Source organism: Schistocerca nitens, chromosome 8 (genome assembly GCF_023898315.1).
Source record: "Schistocerca nitens isolate TAMUIC-IGC-003100 chromosome 8, iqSchNite1.1, whole genome shotgun sequence".
Classification (NCBI taxonomy): Eukaryota; Metazoa; Arthropoda; class Insecta; order Orthoptera; family Acrididae; genus Schistocerca; species Schistocerca nitens.
In genome coordinates this window covers 10,591,740-10,614,946 of record NC_064621.1, presented here as the reverse complement: position 1 = coordinate 10,614,946, position 23,207 = coordinate 10,591,740, and positions in this window count along the sequence as shown.

Genomic DNA, 23,207 nt, shown 5'->3' with positions numbered 1-23,207 from the left:
CTATGATTTGAGCGTTTCCTGTGTCACCAGTTTTACATTCCGATGCACCTCTGCAGGTTTACTGTATCCCTTGGACCTTCACAGTGACGATGAAACACAGAAATTGCTTTGGAATTAGATATAAGAGACACAATGACGTCTTAAGTACAGGAAGACTGAGTCTTCCTACTTTCTATGTTTTTAGCGTTTCCTGTGTCACCAGTTTTACATTCCGATGCCCCTCTGCAGGTTTAATGTATCCCTTGGACCATCACAGACACGATGAAACACTGAAATTCCATCGGAATTAAACATAAGAGACACAATGCCGACTTAAGTACAGGAAGACTGAGTCTTCCTACAGTCTATGTTTTGAGCGTTTCCTGTGTCACCAGTTTTACATTCCGATACACCTCTGCAGGTTTACTGTTTACCCTTGGACTTTCCCATTGACGATGAAACACAGAAATTCCATTGGAATTAAACATAAGAGACACCATGCCGACTTAAGTACAGGAAGACTGAGTCTTCCTACTGTCTATGTTTTTAGCGTTTCCTGTGTCACCAGTTTTACATTCCGATGCCCCTCTGCAGGTTTACTGTATCCCTTGGACCATCACAGACACGATGAAACACAGAATTTCCATCGGAATTAAACATAAGAGACACAATGCCGAATTAAGTACAGGAAGACTGAGTCTTCCTACTGTCTATTATTTGAGCGTTTCCTGTGTCACCAGTTTTACATTCCGATGCACCTCTGCAAGTTTACTGTGTCCATTGGACCTTCACAGTGACGATGAAACACAGAAAATGCAGCGGAATGAAATATAAGAGTCCAAATGCCGACTTAAGTACAGGAAGACTGAGTCTTCCTACTGTCTATGTTTTGAGCGTTTCCTGTGTCACCAGTTTTACATTCCGATGCACCTCTGCAGGTTTACTGTACCCATTGGACCTTCACATTGACGATGAAACAGAGAAATTGCATCGGAATTAAATATAAGAGACACAACGCCGACTTAAGTACTAGAAAACTGAGTCTTCTTACGGTCTATGTTTTGAGCGTTTCCTGTGTCACCAATTTTACATTCCGATACACCTCTGCAGGTTTACTGTATCCCTTGGACCTTCCCATTGACGATGAAACACTGAAATTGCATCGGAATTAAATATAAGAGACACAATGACGTCTTAAGTACAGGAAGACTGAGTCCTCATACTGTCTGTGTTTTGAGCGATTCCTCTGTCACCAGTTTTACATTCCGATATACCTCTGCAGGTTTACTGTTTACCCTTGGACTTTCCCATTTACGATGAAACACAGAAATTGCATCGGAATTAAATATAAGAGACCCATTGACGTCTTAAGTACAGGAAGACTGAGTCTTCCTACTGTCTATGTTTTGAGCGCTTCCTGTGTCACCAGTTTTACATTCCGATGCACCTCTGCAGGTTTATTGTATCCCTTGCACCTTCCCATTGGTGATGAAACAGAGAAATTGCATCGGAATTAAATATAAGAGACACAACGCCGACTTAAGTACAAGAAAACTGAGTCTTCTTACGGTCTATGTTTTGAGCGTTTCCTGTGTCACCAGTTTTACATTCCGATGCCCCTCTGCAGGTTTACTGTACCCCTTGGACCTTCCCATTGACGATGAAACACTGAAATTGCATCGGAATTAAATATAAGAGAACCAATGACGTCTTAAGTACAGGAAGACTGAGTCTTCCTACTGTCTATGTTTTGAGCGTTTCCTGTGTCACCAGTTTTACATTCCGATGCACTTCTGCAGGTTTACTGTATCCCTTGGGCCTTCCCATTGACGATGAAACACAGAAATTGCATCGGAAATAAATGTAAGAGACACAATGCCGACTTAAGTACAGGAAGACTGAGTCTTCCTACTGTCTATGTTTTGAGCGTTTCCTGTGTCACCAGTTTTACATTCCGATACACCTCTGCAGGTTTACTGTTTACCCTTGGACTTTCCCATTGACGATGAAACACAGAAATTGCATCGGAATTAAATATAAGAGACACCATGCCGACTTAAGAACAGGAACACTGAGTCTTCCTACTGTCTATCTTTTTTATCGTTTCCTGTGTCCCCAGTTTTACATTCCGATGCACATCTGCAGGTTTACTGTATCCCTTGGCCCTTCCCATTGACGTAGAAACAGAGAAATTGGATCGGAATTAAATATAAGAGACACAATGCCGACTTAAGTACAGGAAGACTGAGTCTTCCTACTGTCTATGTTTTTAGCGTTTCCTGTGTCACCAGTTTTACATTCCGATGCCCCTCTGCAGGTTTACTGTATCCCTTGGACCATCACAGACACGATGAAACACAGAAATTCCATCGGAATTAAACATAAGAGACACAATGCCGAATTAAGTACAGGAAGACTGAGTCTTCCTACTGTCTATTATTTGAGCGTTTCCTGTGTCACCAGTTTTACATTCCGATGCACCTCTGCAAGTTTACTGTATCCGTTGGACCTTCACAGTGACGATGAAACACAGAAATTGCAGCGGAATGAAATATAAGAGTCCAAATGCCGACTTAAGTACAGGAAGACTGAGTCTTCCTACTGTCTATGTTTTGAGCGTTTCCTGTGTCACCAGTTTTACATTCCGATGCACCTCTGCAGGTTTACTGTACCCATTGGACCTTCCCATTGACGACGAAACAGAGAAATTGCATCAGAATTAAATATAAGAGACACAACGCCGACTTAAGTACGCGAAAACTGAGACTTCTTAAGGTCTATGTTTTGAGCGTTTCCTGTGTCACCAATTTTACATTACGATACACCACTGCAGGTTTACTGTTTCCCTTGGACCTTCCCATTGACGATGAAACACTGAAATTGCATCGGAATTAAATATAAGGGTCACAATGACGTCTTAAGTACAGGAAGACTGAGTCTTCCTACTGTCTATGTTTTGAGCGTTTCCTGTGTCACCAGTTTTACATTCCGATGCACCTCTGCAGGTTTACTGTATCCCGTGGACCTTCACAGTGACGATGAAACACAGAAATTGCTTTGGAATTAAATATAAGGGACACAATGACGTCTTAAGTACAGGAAGACTGAGTCTTCCTACTGTCTATGTTTTGAGCGTTTCCTGTGTCACCAGTTTTACATTCCGATGCCCCTCTGCAGGTTTACTGTATCCCTTGGACCATCACAGACACGATGAAACACAGAAATTCCATCGGAATTAAACATAAGAGACACAATGCCGACTTATGTACAGGAAGACTGAGTCTTCCTACTGTCTATGTTTTGAGCGTGTCCTGTGTCATCAGTTTTACATTCCGATGCACCTCTGCAGGTTTACTGTTTACCCTTGGACCTTCCCATTGACGATGAAACACAGAAATTGCATCCGAATTAAATATAGGAGACACAATGCCGACTTAAGTACAGGAAGACTGAGTCTTCCTGTGTCACCAGTTTTACATTCCGATGCCCCTCTGCAGGTTTACTGTATCCCTTGGACCATCACAGACACGATGAAACACAGAAATTCCATCGGAATTAAACATAAGAGACACAATGCCGACTTAAGTACAGGAAGACTGAGTCTTCCTACTGTCTATGTATTGAGCGCTTCCTGTGTCACCAGTTTTACATTCCGATGCCCCTCCGCAGGTTTACTGTTTACCCTTGGACCTTCCCATTGACCATGAAACACAGAAATTGCGTCCGAATTAAATATAAGAGACACAATGCCGACTTAAGTATAGGAAGACTGAGTCTTCCTACTGTCTACGTTTTGAGCGTTTCCTGTGTCACCAGTTTTACATTCCGATGCACGTCTGCAGGTTTACTGTACCCATTGGACCTTCCCATTGACGATGAAACAGAGAAATTGCATCAGAATTAAATATAAGAGACACAACGCCGACTTAAGTAGAAGAAATCTGAGACTTCTTACGGTCTATGCTTTGAGCGTCTCCTGTGTCACCAATTTTACATTACGATACACCTCTGCAGGTTTACTGTATCCCTTGGACCTTCCCATTGACGATGAAACACTGAAATTGCATCGGAATTAAATATAAGAGACACAATTACGTCTTAAGTACAGGAAGACTGAGTCAACCTACTGTCTATCTGTTGGACCTTCACAGTGACGATGAAACATAGAAATTGCAGCGGAATTAAATATAAGAGATACAATGCCGACTTAAGTACAAGAAGACTGAGTCTTCCTACTGTCTATGCTTTGAGTGTTTCCTGTATCACCAGTTTTACATTCCGATGCACCTCTGCAGGTTTACTGTATCCCTTGGACCTTCACAGTGACGATGAAACACAGAAATTGCTTTGCAATTAAATATAAGAGACACAATGACGACTTAAGTACAGGAAGACTGAGTCTTCCTACTGTCTATGTTTTGAGCGTTTCCTGTGTCACCAGTTTTACATTCCGATGCCCCTCTGCAGGTTTACTGTATCCCTTGGACCATCGCAGTTACGATGAAACACGGAAATTCCATCGGAATTAAACTTAAGAGACACAATGCCGACTTAAGTACAGGAAGACTGAGTCTTCCTACTGTCTATGTATTGAGCGTTTCCTGTGTCACCAATTTTATATTCCGATGCACCTCCGCAGGTTTACTGTTTTCCCTTGGACCTTCCCATTGACGATGAAACACAGAAATTCCATCGGAATTAAACATAAGAGACACAATGCCGACTTATGTACAGGAAGACTGAGTCTTCCTGTGTCACCAGTTTTACATTCCGATGCCCATCTGCAGGTTTACTGTATCCCTTGGACCATCACAGACACGATGAAACACAGAAATTCCATCGGAATTAAACATAAGAGACACAATGCCGACTTAAGTACAGGAAGACTGAGTCTTCCTTCTGTCTATGTATTGAGCGCTTCCTGTGTCACCAGTTTTACATTCCGATGCACCTCCGCAGGTTTACTGTTTACCCTTGGACCTTCCCATTGACGATGAAACACAGAAATTGCATCCGAATTAAATATAAGAGGCACAATTCCGACTTTAGTACAGGAAGACTGAGTCTTCCTACTGTCTATGTTTTGAGCGTTTCCTGTGTCACCAGTTTTACATTCCGATGCACGTCTGCAGGTTTACTGTACCCATTGGACCTTCCCATTGACGATGAAACAGAGAAATTGCATCAGAATTAAATATAAGAGACACAACGCCGACTTAAGTACAAGAAATCTGAGACTTCTTACGGTCTATGTTTTGAGCGTTTCCTGTGTCACCAATTTTACATTACGATACACTTCTGCAGGTTTACTGTATCCCTGGGACCTTCCCAATGACTATGAAACACTGAAATTGCATCGGAATTAAATATAAGAGACACAATTACGTCTTAAGTACAGGAAGACTGAGTCAATCTACTGTCTATCCGTTGGACCTTCACAGTGACTATGAAACACAGAAATTGCATCGGAATTAAATATAAGAGATACAATTTCGACTTAAGTACAAGAAGACTGAGTCTTCCTACTGTCTATGTTTTGAGCGTTTCCTGTGTCACCAGTTTTACATTCCGATTCACCTCTGCAGGTTTACTGTACCCATTGGACCTTCCCATTAACGATGAAACAGAGAAATTGCATCAGAATTAAATATAAGAGACACAACGCCGACTTAAGTACAAGAAAACTGAGACTTCTTACGGTCTATGTTTTGAGCGTTTCCTGTGTCACCAATTTTACATTACGATACACCTCTGCAGGTTTACTGTATCCCTTGGACCTTCCCATTGACGATGAAACACTGAAATTGCATCGGAATTAAATATAAGAGACACAATGACGTCTTAAGTACAGGAAGACTGAGTCCTCATACTGTCTGTGTTTTGAGCGTTTCCTCTGTCACCAGTTTTACATTCCGCTACACCTCTGCAGGTTTACTGTTTACCCTTGGACTTTCCCATTTACGATGAAACACAGAAATTGCATCGGAATTAAATATAAGAGACACAATGCCGACTTAAGTACGGGAAGACTGAGTCTTCCTACTGTCTATGTTTTGAGCGATTCCTGTGTCACCAGTTCTACATTCCGATGCACCTCTGCAGGTTTACTGTGCCCATTGGACCTTCCCATTGGTGATGAAACAGAGAAATTGCATCGGAATTAAATATAAGAGACACAACGCCGACTTAAGTACAAGAAAACTGAGTCTTCTTACGGTCTATGTTTTGAGCGTCTCCTGTGTCACCAATTTTACATTCCGATACACCTCTGCAGGTTTACTGTATCCCTTGGACCTTCCCATTGACGATGAAACACTGAAATTGCATCCGAATTAAATATAAGAGACACAATGCCGACTTAAGTACAGGAAGACTGAGTCTTCCTGTGTCACCAGTTTTACATTCCGATGCCCCTCTGCAGGTTTACTGTATCCCTTGGACCATCACAGACAATATGAAACACAGAAATTCCATCGGAATTAAACATAAGAGACACAATGCCGACTTAAGTACAGGAAGACTGAGTCTTCCTACTGTCTATGTATTGAGCGCTTCCTGTGTCACCAGTTTTACATTCCGATGCACCTCCGCAGGTTTACTGTTTACCCTTGGACCTTCCCATTGACGATGAAACACAGAAATTGCATCCGAATTAAATATAAGAGACACAATTCCAACTTAAGTACAGGAAGACTGAGTCTTCCTACTGTCTATGTTTTGAGCGTTTCCTGTGTCACCAGTTTTACATTCCGATGCACGTCTGCAGGTTTACTGTACCCATTGGACCTTCCCATTGACGATGAAACAGAGAAATTGCATCAGAATTAAATATAAGAGACACAACGCCGACTTAAGTACAAGAAATCTGAGACTTCTTACGGTCTATGTTTTGAGCGTTTCCTGTGTCACCAATTTTACATTACGATACACCTCTGCAGGTTTACTGTATCCCTTGGACCTTCCCATTGACGATGAAACACTGAAATTGCATCGGAATTAAATATAAGAGACACAATGACGTCTTAAGTACAGGAAGACTGAATCTTCCTACTGTCTATGTTTTGAGCGTTTCCTGTGTCACCAGTTTTACATTCCGATGCACCTCTGCAGGTTTACTGTATCCCTTGGACCTTCACAGTGACGATGAAACACAGAAATTGATTTGGAATTAAATATAAGAGACACAATGACGTCTTAAGTTCAGGAAGATTGAGTCTTCCTACTGTCTATGTTTTGAGCGTTTCCTGTGTCACCAGTTTTACATTCCGATGCCCCTCTGCAGGTTTACTGAATCCCTTGGACCATCGCAGACACGATGAAACACAGAAATTCCATCGGAATTAAACATAAGAGACACAATGCCGACTTAAGTACAGGAAGACTGAGTCTTCCTACTGTCTATGTATTGAGCGATTCCTGTGTCACCAGTTTTACATTCCGATGCACCTCCGCAGGTTTACTGTTTACCCTTGGACCTTCCCATTGACAATGAAACACAGAAATTGCATCCGAATTAAATATAAGAGACACAATGCCGACTTAAGTACAGGAAGACTGAGTCTTCCTACTGTCTATCTTTTTTAGCGTTTCCTGTGTCACCAGTTTTACATTCCGGTGCACCTCTGCAGGTTTACTGTACCGATTGGACCTTCCCATTGACGATGAAACAGAGAAATTGCATCGGAATTAAATATAAGAGACACAACGCCGACTTAAGTACAAGAAAACTGAGTCTTCTTACGGTCTATGTTTTGAGCGTTTCCTGTGTCACCAATTTTACATTCCGATACACCTCTGCGGGTTTACTGTATCCCTTGGACCTTCCCATTGACGATGAAACACTGAAATTGCATCGGAATTAAATATAAGAGACACAATGACGTCTTAAGTACAGGAAGACAGAGTCCTCATACTGTCTGTGTTTTGAGCGTTTCCTCTGTCACCAGTTTTACATTCCGCTACACCTCTGCAGGTTTACTGTTTACCCTTGGACTTTCCCATTTACGATGAAACACAGAAATTGCATCGGAATTAAATATAAGAGGCACAATGCCGACTTAAGTACGGGAAGACTGAGTCTTCCTACTGTCTTTGTTTTGAGCGATTCCTGTGTCACCAGTTCTACATTCCGATGCACCTCTGCAGGTTTACTGTGCCCATTGGACCTTCCCATTAGTGATGAAACAGAGAAATTGCATCGGAATTACATATAAGAGACACAACGCCGACTTAAGTACAAGAAAACTGAGTCTTCTTACGGTCTATGTTTTGAGCGTCTCCTGTGTCACCAATTTTACATTCCGATACACCTCTGCAGGTTTACTGTATCCCTTGGACCTTCCCATTGACGATGAAACACTGAAATTGCATCCGAATTAAATATAAGAGACAATATGCCGACTTAAGTACAGGAAGACTGAGTCTTCCTGTGTCACCAGTTTTACATTCCGATGCCCCTCTGCAGGTTTACTGTATCCCTTGGACCATCACAGACACGATGAAACACAGAAATTCCATCGGAATTAAACATAAGAGACACAATGCCGACTTAAGTACAGGAAGACTGAGTCTTCCTACTGTCTATGTATTGAGCGCTTCCTGTGTCACCAGTTTTACATTCCGATGCACCTCCGCAGGTTTACTGTTTACCCTTGGACCTTCCCATTGACGATGAAACACAGAAATTGCATCCGAATTAAATATAAGAGACACAATTCCAACTTAAGTACAGGAAGACTGAGTCTTCCTACTGTCTATGTTTTGAGCGTTTCCTGTGTCACCAGTTTTACATTCCGATGCACGTCTGCAGGTTTACTGTACCCATTGGACCTTCCCATTGACGATGAAACAGAGAAATTGCATCAGAATTAAATATAAGAGACACAACGCCGACTTACGTACAAGAAATCTGAGACTTCTTACGGTCTATGTTTTGAGCGTTTCCTGTGTCACCAATTTTACATTACGATACACCTCTGCAGGTTTACTGTATCCCTTGGACCTTCCCATTGACGATGAAACACGGAAATTGCATCGGAATTAAATATAAGAGACACAATGACGTCTTAAGTACAGGAAGACTGAGTCTTCCTACTGTCTATGTTTTAAGCGTTTCCTGTGTCACCAGTTTTACATTCCGATGCACCTCTGCAGGTTTACTGTATCCCTTGGACCTTCACAGTGACGATGAAACACAGAAATTGATTTGGAATTAAATATAAGAGACACAATGACGTCTTAAGTACAGGAAGACTGAGTCTTCCTACTGTCTATGTTTTGAGCGTTTCCTGTGTCACCAGTTTTACATTCCGATGCCCCTCTGCAGGTTTACTGTATCCCTTGGACCATCGCAGACACGATGAAACACAGAAATTCTGTCGGAATTAAACATAAGAGACACAATGCCGACTTAAGTACAGGAAGACTGAGTCTTCCTACTGTCTATGTATTGAGCGTTTCCTGTGTCACCAGTTTTACATTCCGATGCACCTCCGCAGGTTTACTGAATCCCTTGGACCATCGCAGACACGATGAAACACAGAAATTCCATCGGAATTAAACATAAGAGACACAATGCCGACTTAAGTACAGGAAGACTGAGTCTTCCTACTGTCTATGTATTGAGCGATTCCTGTGTCACCAGTTTTACATTCCGATGCACCTCCGCAGGTTTACTGTTTACCCTTGGACCTTCCCATTGACAATGAAACACAGAAATTGCATCCGAATTAAATATAAGAGACACAATGCCGACTTAAGTACAGGAAGACTGAGTCTTCCTACTGTCTATCTTTTTTAGCGTTTCCTGTGTCACCAGTTTTACATTCCGGTGCACCTCTGCAGGTTTACTGTACCGATTGGACCTTCCCATTGACGATGAAACAGAGAAATTGCATCGGAATTAAATATAAGAGACACAACGCAGACTTAAGTACAAGAAAACTGAGTCTTCTTACGGTCTATGTTTTGAGCGTTTCCTGTGTCACCAATTTTACATTCCGATACACCTCTGCGGGTTTACTGTATCCCTTGGACCTTCCCATTGACGATGAAACACTGAAATTGCATCGGAATTAAATATAAGAGACACAATGACGTCTTAAGTACAGGAAGACAGAGTCCTCATACTGTCTGTGTTTTGAGCGTTTCCTCTGTCACCAGTTTTACATTCCGCTACACCTCTGCAGGTTTACTGTTTACCCTTGGACTTTCCCATTTACGATGAAACACAGAAATTGCATCGGAATTAAATATAAGAGGCACAATGCCGACTTAAGTACGGGAAGACTGAGTCTTCCTACTGTCTTTGTTTTGAGCGATTCCTGTGTCACCAGTTCTACATTCCGATGCACCTCTGCAGGTTTACTGTGCCCATTGGACCTTCCCATTAGTGATGAAACAGAGAAATTGCATCGGAATTAAATATAAGAGACACAACGCCGACTTAAGTACAAGAAAACTGAGTCTTCTTACGGTCTATGTTTTGAGCGTCTCCTGTGTCACCAATTTTACATTCCGATACACCTCTGCAGGTTTACTGTATCACTTGGACCTTCCCATTGACGATGAAACACTGAAATTGCATCCGAATTAAATATAAGAGACAATATGCCGACTTAAGTACAGGAAGACTGAGTCTTCCTGTGTCACCAGTTTTACATTCCGATGCCCCTCTGCAGGTTTACTGTATCCCTTGGACCATCACAGACACGATGAAACACAGAAATTCCATCGGAATTAAACATAAGAGACACAATGCCGACTTAAGTACAGGAAGACTGAGTCTTCCTACTGTCTATGTATTGAGCGCTTCCTGTGTCACCAGTTTTACATTCCGATGCACCTCCGCAGGTTTACTGTTTACCCTTGGACCTTCCCATTGACGATGAAACACAGAAATTGCATCCGAATTAAATATAAGAGACACAATTCCAACTTAAGTACAGGAAGACTGAGTCTTCCTACTGTCTATGTTTTGAGCGTTTCCTGTGTCACCAGTTTTACATTCCGATGCACGTCTGCAGGTTTACTGTACCCATTGGACCTTCCCATTGACGATGAAACAGAGAAATTGCATCAGAATTAAATATAAGAGACACAACGCCGACTTAAGTACAAGAAATCTGAGACTTCTTACGGTCTATGTTTTGAGCGTTTCCTGTGTCACCAATTTTACATTACGATACACCTCTGCAGGTTTACTGTATCCCTTGGACCTTCCCATTGACGATGAAACACTGAAATTGCATCGGAATTAAATATAAGAGACACAATGACGTCTTAAGTACAGGAAGACTGAGTCTTCCTACTGTCTATGTTTTAAGCGTTTCCTGTGTCACCAGTTTTACATTCCGATGCACCTCTGCAGGTTTACTGTATCCCTTGGACCTTCACAGTGACGATGAAACACAGAAATTGATTTGGAATTAAATATAAGAGACACAATGACGTCTTAAGTACAGGAAGACTGAGTCTTCCTACTGTCTATGTTTTGAGCGTTTCCTGTGTCACCAGTTTTACATTCCGATGCCCCTCTGCAGGTTTACTGTATCCCTTGGACCATCGCAGACACGATGAAACACAGAAATTCCGTCGGAATTAAACATAAGAGACACAATGCCGACTTAAGTACAGGAAGACTGAGTCTTCCTACTGTCTATGTATTGAGCGTTTCCTGTGTCACCAGTTTTACATTCCGATGCACCTCCGCAGGTTTACTGTTTACCCTTGGACCTTCCCATTGACGATGAAACACAGAAATTGCATCCGAATTAAATATAAGAGACACAATGCCGACTAAAGTACAGGAAGACTGAGTCTTCCTACTGTCTATCTTTTTTAGCGTTTCCAGTGTCACCAGTTTTACATTCCGGTGCACCTCTGCAGGTTTACTGTACCCATTGGACCTTCCCATTGACGATGAAACAGAGAAATTGCATCGGAATTAAATATAAGAGACACAACGCCGACTTAAGTACAAGAAAACTGAGTCTTCTTACGGTCTATGTTTTGCGCGTTTCCTGTGTCACCAATTTTACATTCCGATACACCTCTGCGGGTTTACTGTATCCCTTGGACCTTCCCATTGACGATGAAACACTGAAATTGCATCGGAATTAAATATAAGAGACACAATGACGTCTTAAGTACAGGAAGACTGAGTCCTCATACTGTCTGTGTTTTGAGCGTTTCCTCTGTCACCAGTTTTACATTCCGCTACACCTCTGCAGGTTTACTGTTTACCCTTGGACTTTCCCATTTACGATGAAACACAGAAATTGCATCGGAATTAAATATAAGAGACACAATGCCGACTTAAGTACGGGAAGACTGAGTCTTCCTACTGTCTATGTTTTCAGCGATTCCTGTGTCACCAGTTCTACATTCCGATGCACTTCTGCAGGTTTACTGTGCCCATTGGACCTTCCCATTGGTGATGAAACAGAGAAATTGCATCGGAATTAAATATAAGAGACACAACGCCGACTTAAGTACAAGAAAACTGAGTCTTCTTACGGTCTATGTTTTGAGCGTCTCCTGTGTCACCAATTTTACATTCCGATACACCTCTGCAGGTTTACTGTATCCCTTGGACCTTCCCATTGACGATGAAACACTGAAATTGCATCGGAATTAAATATAAGGGACCCAATGACGTCTTAAGTACAGGAAGACTGAGTCTTCCTACTGTCTATGTTTTGAGCGTTTCCTGTGTCACCAGTTTTACATTCCGATGCACATCTGCAGGTTTACTGTATCCCTTGGGCCTTCCCATTGACGATGAAACACAGAAATTGCATCGGAATTAAATATAAGATACACAATGCCGACTTAAGTACAGGAAGACTGAGACTTCCTACTGTCTATGTTTTGAGCGTTTCCTGTGTCACCAGTTTTACATTCCGATACACCTCTGCAGGTTTACTGTTTACCCTTGGACTTTCCCATTGACGATGAAACACAGAAATTCCATCGGAATTAAATATAAGAGACACCATGCCGACTTAAGAACAGGAACACTGAGTCTTCCTACTGTCTATCTTTTTTAGCGTTTCCTGTGTCACCAGTTTTACATTCCGATGCACATCTGCAGGTTTACTGTATCCCTTGGACCTTTACAGTGACGATGAAACACAGAAATTCCATCGGAATGAAATATAAGAGTCACAATGCCGACTTAAGTACAGGAAGACTAAGTCTTCCTTCTGTCTATGTTTTGAGCGTTTCCTGTGTCACCAGTTTTACATTCCGCTGCACCTCTGCAGGTTTACTGTTCCCATTGGACCTTCCCATTGACGATGAAACAGAGAAATTGCATCGGAATTAAATATAAGAGACACAACGCCGACATAAGTACAAGAAAACTGTGTCTTCCTACTGTCTATGCTTTGAGCGTTTCCTGTGTCACCAGTTTTACATTTCGATGCACCTCTGCAGGCTTACTGTATCCTTTGGACCTTCACAGTAACGATGAAACACAGAAATTGCATCGGAATTAAATATAAGAGACACAATGCCTATTTAAGTACAGGAAGACTGAGTCTTCCTACTGTCTATGTTTTGAGCGTTTCCTGTGTCACCAGTCTTACATTCCGATGCACCTCTTCAGGTTTATTGTATCCCTTGGACCTTCCCATTGAGGATGAAACACAGAAATTGTATCGGAATTAAATATAAGAGACACAATGCCGACTTAAGTACAGGAAGACTGAGTCTTCCTACTGTCTATGTTTTGAGCGTTTCCTGTGTCACCAGTCTTACATTCCGATGCACCTATTCAGGTTTACTGTATCCCTTGGACCTTCCCATTGACGATGAAACACAGAAATTGCATCGGAATGAAATATGAGACACTGTGCCGACTTAAGTACAGGGAGACTAAGTCTTCGTACTGTATATGTTTTGAACGTTTCCTGTGTCACCAGATTTACATTCCGATGCACTTCTCCAGGTTTACTTAATCCATTCGACCCTCCCATTGACGATGAAACACAGAAATTGCATCGGAATTAAATATAAGAGACACAATGCCGACTTAAGAACAGGAAGACTGAGTCTTCCTACTGTCTATGTTTTTTAGCGTTTCCTGTGTCACCAGTTTTACATTCCGATGCAGCTCTGCCGGTTTAATGTATCCCTTGGGCCTTCTCGTTGACGATGAACCATAGAAATATCCTCGGAACTAAATATAAAAGACACAATGCCGACATAAGTACAGGAAGACTGAGTCTTCCTACGGTCTATGGTTTGGGCGTTTCCTGTGTGATCAGTTTTGCATTCCGATGCACCTCTGCAGATTTACTGTATCCCTTGGACCTTCCCATTGACGATGAAACCCAGAAATTTCATCGGAATTCAATATAAGGGACACAATGCCAACTTAAGTACAGGAAGACTGAGACTTCCTACTGTCTATGTTTTGAGCGTTTCCTGTGTCACCAGTTTTACATTCCAATGCACCTCTTCATGTTAACTGTATCCATTGGAGCTTCCCATTGACGATGAAACACAGAAATTGCATCGGAATTAAATATAAGAGACACAATGCCGACTTAAGAGCACTAAGACTGAGTTTTCCTACTGTCTATGTTTTGAGCGCTTCCTGTGTCACTAGTTTTACATTCCGATGCACCTCTGCAAGTTTACTGTATCCCTTGGGCCTTCCCATTGACGATGAAACACAGAAATTGCATCGGAATAAAATATAAGGGACACAATGCCGACTTAAGTACAGGAAGACTTAGACTTCCTACTGTCTATGTTTTGCACGTTTCCTGTGTCATCAATTTTACTTTCCGATGCACCACTGCAGGTTTACTATATTCCTTGGACCTTCCCATTCACGATGAATCATTGAAGTTTCATCGGAAATAAATATAAGAGACACAATGCCGATTTAAGTACAGGAAGACTGAGTCTTCCTACTGTCTATGTTTAGAGCGTTTCCTGTGTCACCAGTTTTATAATCCGATGCACCTCTGGAGTTTTACTGTATCCCTTGGACCTTCCCATTGACGATGAAACACAGAAATTGCATCGTAATTAAATATAAGAGACACAATGCCGACTTAAGTACAGGAAGACTAAGTCTTCCGACTGCCTATGTTTTGAACGTTTCCTGTGTCATCAGTTTTACTTTCCGATGCACCTCTGCAGGTTTACTATATCCCTTGGACCTTCCGATTCACGATGAAACACAGAAATTTCATCGGAAATAAATATAAGAGACACAATGCCGACTTAAGTACAGGAAGACTGAGTCTTCCTACTGTCTATGTTTTGAGCGTTTCCTGTGTCACCAGTTTTACATTCCGATGCACCTCTGCAGGTTTACTGTATCCCTTGGACCTTCCCATTGACGATGAAACACAGAAATTGCATCGGAATTAAATGTAAGAGACACAATGCCGACTTAAGTACAGGAAGACTGAGTCTTCCTACTGTCTATGTTTTGAGCGTTTCCTGTGTCATCAGTTTTACATTCCAATGCACCTCTGCAGGTTTACTGTATCCCTTGGACCTTCCCATTGACGATGAAACACAGAAATTGCTTAAGAATTAAATATAAGAGACACAATGCCGACTTAAGTACAGGAAGACTAAGACTTCCTACTGTCTATGTTTTGAACGTTTCCTGTGTCATCAATTTTACTTTCCGATGCACCTCTGCAGGTTTACTATATCCCTTGGACCTTCCCATTCACGAAGAATCACTGAAATTTCACCGGAATTAAATATAAGAGACACAATGCCGACTGAAGTACAGGAAGGCTGAGTCTTCCTACTGTCTATGTTTTGAACGTTTCCTGTGTCATCCGATTTACTTTCCGATGCACCTCTGCAGGTTTACTGTATCCCATGGACCTTCCCATTGACGATGAAAAACAGAAATTGCATCGGAATTAAACATAATAGACACAATGCCGACTTAAGTACAGGAAGACTGAGCCTTTCTACTGTCTATAATTTGAGCGCTTCCTGTGTCACCAGTTTTACATTCCGATGCACCTCTGCAGGTTTACTGTATCCCTTGGACCTTCCCATTGACGATGAAACACAGAAATTGCATCGGAATTAAATGTAAGAGACACAATGCCGACTTAAGTACGGAAAGACTGAGTCTTCCTACTGTCTATGTTTTGAGCGCTTCCTGTGTCACTACTTTTACATTCCGATGCACCTCTGCAGGTTTACTGTATCCCTTGGACCTTCCCATTCACGATGAAACGCAGACATTGCATCGGAATTAAATTTAAGAGACACAATGCCGACTTAAGTACAGGAAGACGGAGTCTTCCTACTGTCTATGTTTTGAGCGCTTCCTGTGTCACTAGTTTTACATTCCGGTGCACCTCTGCAGGTTTACTGTATCCCTTGGACCTTCCCATTGACGATGAAACACAGACATTGCATCGGAATTAAATTTAAGAGACACAATGCCGACTTAAGTACAGGAAGACTGAGTCTTCCTACTGTCTATGTTTTGAACGTTTCCTGTGTCATCAGATTTACTTTTCGATGCACCTCTGCAGGTTTACTATATCCCTTGGACCTTCCCATTCACGATGAAACACAGAAATTGCATCGGAATTAAATATAAGAGGCACAATGCCGACTTAAGTACAGGAAGACTGAGTCTTCCTACTGTCTATGTTTTGAGCGTTTCCTGTGTCACTAGTTTTACATTCCGATGCACCTCTGCAGGTTTACTGTATCCCTTGGGCCTTCCCATTGACGATGAAACACAGAAATTGCATCGGAATTAAATATAAGAGACACAATGCCGACTTAAGTACATGAAGACTGAGTCTTCCTACTGTCTATGTTTTGAGCGTTTCCTGTGTCACCAGTTTTACATTCTGATGCAACTCTGCAGGTTTACTGTATCCGTTAGACCTTCCCATTGACGATGAAACACAGAAATTGCATCGGAATTAAATATAAGAGACACAATGCCGACTTAAGTACAGGAAGACTATGTCTTTCTATTGTCTATGTTTTGAGCGTTTCCTGTGTCACTAGTTTTACATTCCGATGCACCTCTGCAGGTTTACTGTATCCCTTGGGCCTTCCCATTGACGATGAAACACAGAAATTGCATCGGATTTAAATATAAGAGACACAATGCCGACTTAAGTACAGGAAGACTGAGTCTTCCTACTGTCTATGTTTTGAGCGTTTCCTGTGTCACCAGTTTTACATTCTGATGCAACTCTGCAGGTTTACTGTATCCCTTAGACCTTCCCATTGACGATGAAACACAGAAATTGCATCGGAATTAAATATAAGAGACACAATGCCGACTTAAGTACAGGAAGACTGAGTCTTACTACTGTCTATAATTTGAGCGTTTCCTGTGTCACCAGTTTTACATTCCGATGCACTTCTACAGGTTTACTGTATCCCTTGGACCTTCACAGTGACGATGAAACACAGAAATTGCATCGGAATTAAATATAAGAGGCACAATGCCGACTTAAGTACAGGAAGACTAAGTCTTCCTACTGTCTATGTTTTGAACGTTCGTTTCCTGGGTCATCAGTTTTACTTTCCGATGCACCTCTGCAGGTTTACTGTATCCCTTGGAACTTCCCATTCACGATGAAACACAGAAATTGCATCGGAATTAAATATAAGAGACACAATGCCGACCTAAGTACAGGAAGACTGAGTCTTCCTACTGTCTATGTTTTGAGCGTTTCCTGTGTCACCAGTTATACATTCCGATGCTCCTCTGCAGGTTTACTTCATCCCTTGGACCTACTCATTGACGATGAAACACAGAAATTGCATCGGAATTAAATATAAGAGACACAATGCCGACCTTAAGTACAGGAAGACTGAGTCTTCCTACTGTCTATGTTTTTAGCGTTTCCTGTGTCACTAGTTTTACATTCCGACGCACCTCTGCAGGTTTATAGTATCCCTTGGGCCTTCCCATTGACGATGAAACACAAAAATTGCATCGGAATTAAATATAAGAGACACAATGCCGACTTAAGTACAGGAAGACTGAGTCTTCCTACTGTCTATGTTTTGAGCGTTTCCTGTGTCACCAGTTTTACATTCCAATGCACCTCTGCAGGTTTACTGTATCCCTTGGACCTTCCCATTCACGATGAAACACAGAAATTTCATCGGAATTAAATATAAGAGACACAATGCCGACTTAAGTACAGGAAGACTGAGTCTTCCTACTGTCTATGTTTTGAGCGTTTCCTGTGTCATCAATTTTACTTTCCGATGCACCTCTGCAGGTTTACTGTATCCCTTGGACCTTCCCATTGACGATGAAACACAGAAATTGCATCGGAATTAAATATAAGAGACACAATGCCGACTTAAGTACAGGAAGACTGAGTCTTCCTACTGTCTATGTTTTGAGCCTTTCCTGTGTCATCAGTTTTACATTCCGATGCACCTCTGCAGGTTTACTGTATCCCTTGGACCATCCCATTGACGATGAAAAACAGAAATTGCATCGGAATTAAATATAAGAGACACAATGCTGACTTAAGTACAGGAAGACTAAGTCTTCCTACTGTCTATGTTTTGAACGTTTCCTGTGTCATCAATTTTACTTTCCGATGCACCTCTGCAGGTTTACTATATCCCTTGGACCTTCCCATTCACGATGAAACACAGAAATTGCATCGGAATTAAATATAAAAGACACAATGCCGACTTAAGTACAGGAAGACTGAGTCTTCCTACTGTCTATGATTTGAGCGTTCCTGTGTCATCAGTTTTACATTCCGATGCACATCTGCAGGTTTACTGTATCCCTTGTACCTTCCCATTGACGATGAAAAACAGAAATTGCATCGGAATTAAACATAATAGACACAATGCCGACTTAAGTACAGGAAGACTGAGTCTTCCTACTGTCTATAATTTGAGCGTTTCCTGTGTCACCAGTTTTACATTCCGATGCACCTCTGCAGGTTTACTGTATCCCTTGGACCTTCCCATTCACGATGAAACACAGAAATTGCATCGGAATTAAATATAAGAGACACAATGCCGACTTAAGTACGGAAAGACTGAGTCTTCCTACTGTCTATGTTTTGAGCGCTTCCTGTGTCACTAGTTTTACATTCCGGTGCACCTCTGCAGATTTACTGTATCCCTTGGACCTTCCCATTGACGATGAAACACAGAAATTGCATCGGAATTAAATATAAGAGACACAATGCCGACTTAAGTACAGGAAGACTGAGTCTTACTACTGTCTATAATTTGAGCGTTTCCTGTGTCACCAGTTTTACATTCCGATGCACTTCTACAGGTTTACTGTATCCCTTGGACCTTCACAGTGACGATGAAACACAGAAATTGCATCCGAATTAAATATAAGAGGCACAATGCCGACTTAAGTACAGGAAGACTAAGTCTTCCTACTGTCTATGTTTTGAACGTTCGTTTCCTGGGTCATCAGTTTTACTTTCCGATGCACCTCTGCAGGTTTACTGTATCCCTTGGACCTTCCCATTGACGATGAAACACAGAAATTGCATCGGAATTAAATATAAGAGACACAATGCCGACTTTAGTACAGGAAGACTGAGTCTTCCTACTGTCTATGTTTTGAGCGTTTCCTGTGTCACCAGTTATACATTCCGATGCTCCTCTGCAGGTTTACTTCATCCCTTGGACCTATTCATTGACGATGAAACACAGAAATTGCATCGGAATTAAATATAAGAGACACAATGCCGACTTAAGTACAGGAAGTCTGAGTCTTCCTACTGTCTATGTTTTGAGCGTTTCCTGTGTCAGTAGTTTTACATTCCGGCGCACCTCTGCAGGTTTACTGTATCCCTTGGGCCTTCCCATTGACGGTGAAACACAAAAATTGCATCGGAATTAAATATAAGAGACACAATGCCGACTTAAGTACAGGAAGACTGAGTCTTCCTACTGTCTATGTTTTGAGCGTTTCCTGTGTCATCAGTTTTACATTCCAATGCACCTCTGCAGGTTTACTGTATCCCTTGGACCTTCCCATTCACGATGAAACACAGAAATTTCATCGGAATTAAATATAAGAGACACAATGCCGACTTAAGTACAGGAAGACTAAGACTTCCTACTGTCTATGTTTTGAACGTTTCCTGTGTCATCAATTTTACTTTCCGATGCACCTCTGCAGGTTTACTATATCCCTTGGACCTTCCCATTCACGATGAATCATTGAAGTTTCATCGGAAATAAATATAAGAGACACAATGCCGATTTAAGTACAGGAAGACTGAGTCTTCCTACTGTCTATGTTTAGAGCGTTTCCTGTGTCACCGGTATTATATTCCGATGCACCTCTGGAGTTTTACTGTATCCCTTGGACCTTCCCATTGACGATGAAACACAGAAATTGCATCGGAATTAAATATAAGAGACACAATGCCGACTTAAGTACAGGAAGACTAAGTCTTCATACTGCCTATGTTTTGAACGTTTCCTGTGTTATCAGTTTTACTTTCCGATGCACCTCTGCAGGTTTACTATATCCCTTGGACCTTCCGATTCACGATGAAATTAAGAAATTTCATCGGAATTAAATATAAGAGACACAATGCCGACTTAAGTACAGGAAGACTGAGTCTTCCTACTGTCTATGTTTTGAGCGTTTCCTGTGTCACCAGGTTTACATTCCGATGCACCTCTGCAGGTTTACTGTATCCCTTGGACCTTCCCATTGACGATGAAACACAGAAATTGCATCGGAATTTAATGTAAGAGACACAATGCCGACTTAAGTACAGGAAGACTGAGTCTTCCTACTGTCTATGTTGTGAGCGTTTCCTGTGTCATCAGTTTTACATTCCAATGCACCTCTGCAGGTTTACTGTATCCCTTGGACCTTCCCATTGACGATGAAACTCAGAAATTGCATCGGAATTAAATATAAGAGACACAATGCCGACTTAAGTACAGGAAGACTAAGACTTCCTTCTGTCTATGTTTTGAACGTTTCCTGTGTCATCAATTTTACTTTCCGATGCACCTCTGCAGGTTTACTATATCCCTTGGACCTTCCCATTCACGATGAATCATTGAAATTTCATCGGAAATAAATATAAGAGACACAATGCCGATTTAAGTACAGGAAGGCTGAGTCTTCCTACTGTCTATGTTTAGAGCGTTTCCTGTGTCACCAGTTTTATATTCCGATGCACCTCTGCAGTTTTACTGTATCCCTTGGACCTTCCCATTGACGATGAAACACAGAAATTGCATCGGAATTAAATATAAGAGACACAATGCCGACTTAAGTACAGGAAGACTGAGTCTTCCTACTGTCGATGTTTTGAGCGTTTCCTGTGTCACCAGTTTTACATTCTGATGCACCTCTGCAGGTTTACTGTATCCCTTGGACCTTCCCGTTGACGATGAAACACAGAAATTGCATCGGAATTAAATATAAGAGACACAATGCCGACTTAAGTACAGGAAGACTGAGTCTTCCTACTGTCTATGTTTTGAGCGTTTCCTGTGTCACTAGTTTTACATTCCGATGCACCTCTGCAGGTTTACTGTATCCCTTGGACCTTCCCATTGACGATGAAAAACAGAAATTGCATCGGAATTAAATATAAGAGACACAATGCTGACTTAAGTACAGGAAGACTAAGTCTTCCTACTGTCTATGTTTTGAACGTTTCCTGTGTCATCAATTTTACTTTCCGATGCACCTCGCAGGTTTACTATATCCCTTGGACCTTCCCATTCACGATGAAACACAGAAATTGCATCGGAATTAAATATAAAAGACACAATGCCGACTTAAGTACAGGAAGACTGAGTCTTCCTACTGTCTATGTTTTGAGCGTTTCCTGTGTCATCAGTTTTACATTCCGATGCACATCTGCAGGTTTACTGTATCCCTTGGACCTTCCCACTGACGATGAAAAACAGAAATTGCATCGGAATTAAACATAATAGACACAATGCCGACTTAAGTACAGGAAGACTGAGTCTTCCTACTGTCTATAATTTGAGCGTTTCCTGTGTCACCAGTTTTAAATTCCGATGCACCTCTGCAGGTTTACTGTATCCCTTGGACCTTCCCATTGACGATGAAACACAGAAATTGCATCGGAATTAAATGTAAGAGACACAATGCCGACTTAAGTACGGAAAGACTGAGTCTTCCTACTGTCTATGTTTTGAGCGCTTCTTGTGTCACTAGTTTTACATTCCGATGCACCTCTGCAGGTTTACTGTATCCCTTGGACCTTCCCATTGACGATGAAACGCAGACATTGCATCGGAATTAAATTTAAGAGACACAATGCCGACTTAAGTACAGGAAGACTGAGTCTTCCTACTGTCTATGTTTTGAGCGCTTCCTGTGTCACTAGTTTTACATTCCGGTGCACCTCTGCAGGTTTACTGTATCCCTTGGACCTTCCCATTGACGATGAAACACAGACATTGCATCGGAATTAAATTTAAGAGACACAATGCCGACTTAAGTACAGGAAGACTGAGTCTTCCTACTGTCTATGTTTTGAACGTTTCCTGTGTCATCAGATTTACTTTCCGATGCACCTCTGCAGGTTTACTGTATCCCTTGGACCTTCCCATTCACGATGAAACACAGAAATTGCATCGGAATTAAATATAAAAGACACAATGCCGACTTAAGTACAGGAAGACTGAGTCTTCCTACTGTCTATGATTTGAGCGTTTCCTGTGTCATCAGTTTTACATTCCGATGCACCTCTGCAGGTTTACTGTATCCCTTGGAACTTCCCATTGACGATGAAAACCAGAAATTGCATCGGAATTAAACATAATAGACACAATGCCGACTTAAGTACAGGATGACTGAGTCTTACTACTGTCTATAATTTGAGCGTTTCCTGTGTCACCAGTTTTACATTCCGATGCACTTCTACAGGTTTACTGTATCCCTTGGACCTTCCCATTGACGATGAAACACAGACATTGCATCGGAATTAAATTTAAGAGACACAATGCCGACTTAAGTACAGGAAGACTGAGTCTTCCTACTGTCTATGTTTTGAACGTTTCCTGTGTCATCAGATTTACTTTCCGATGCACCTCTGCAGGTTTACTATATCCCTTGGACCTTCCCATTCACGATGAAACACAGAAATTGCATCGGAATTAAATATAAAAGACACAATGCCGACTTAAGTACAGGAAGACTGAGTCTTCCTACTGTCTATGATTTGAGCGTTTCCTGTGTCATCAGTTTTACA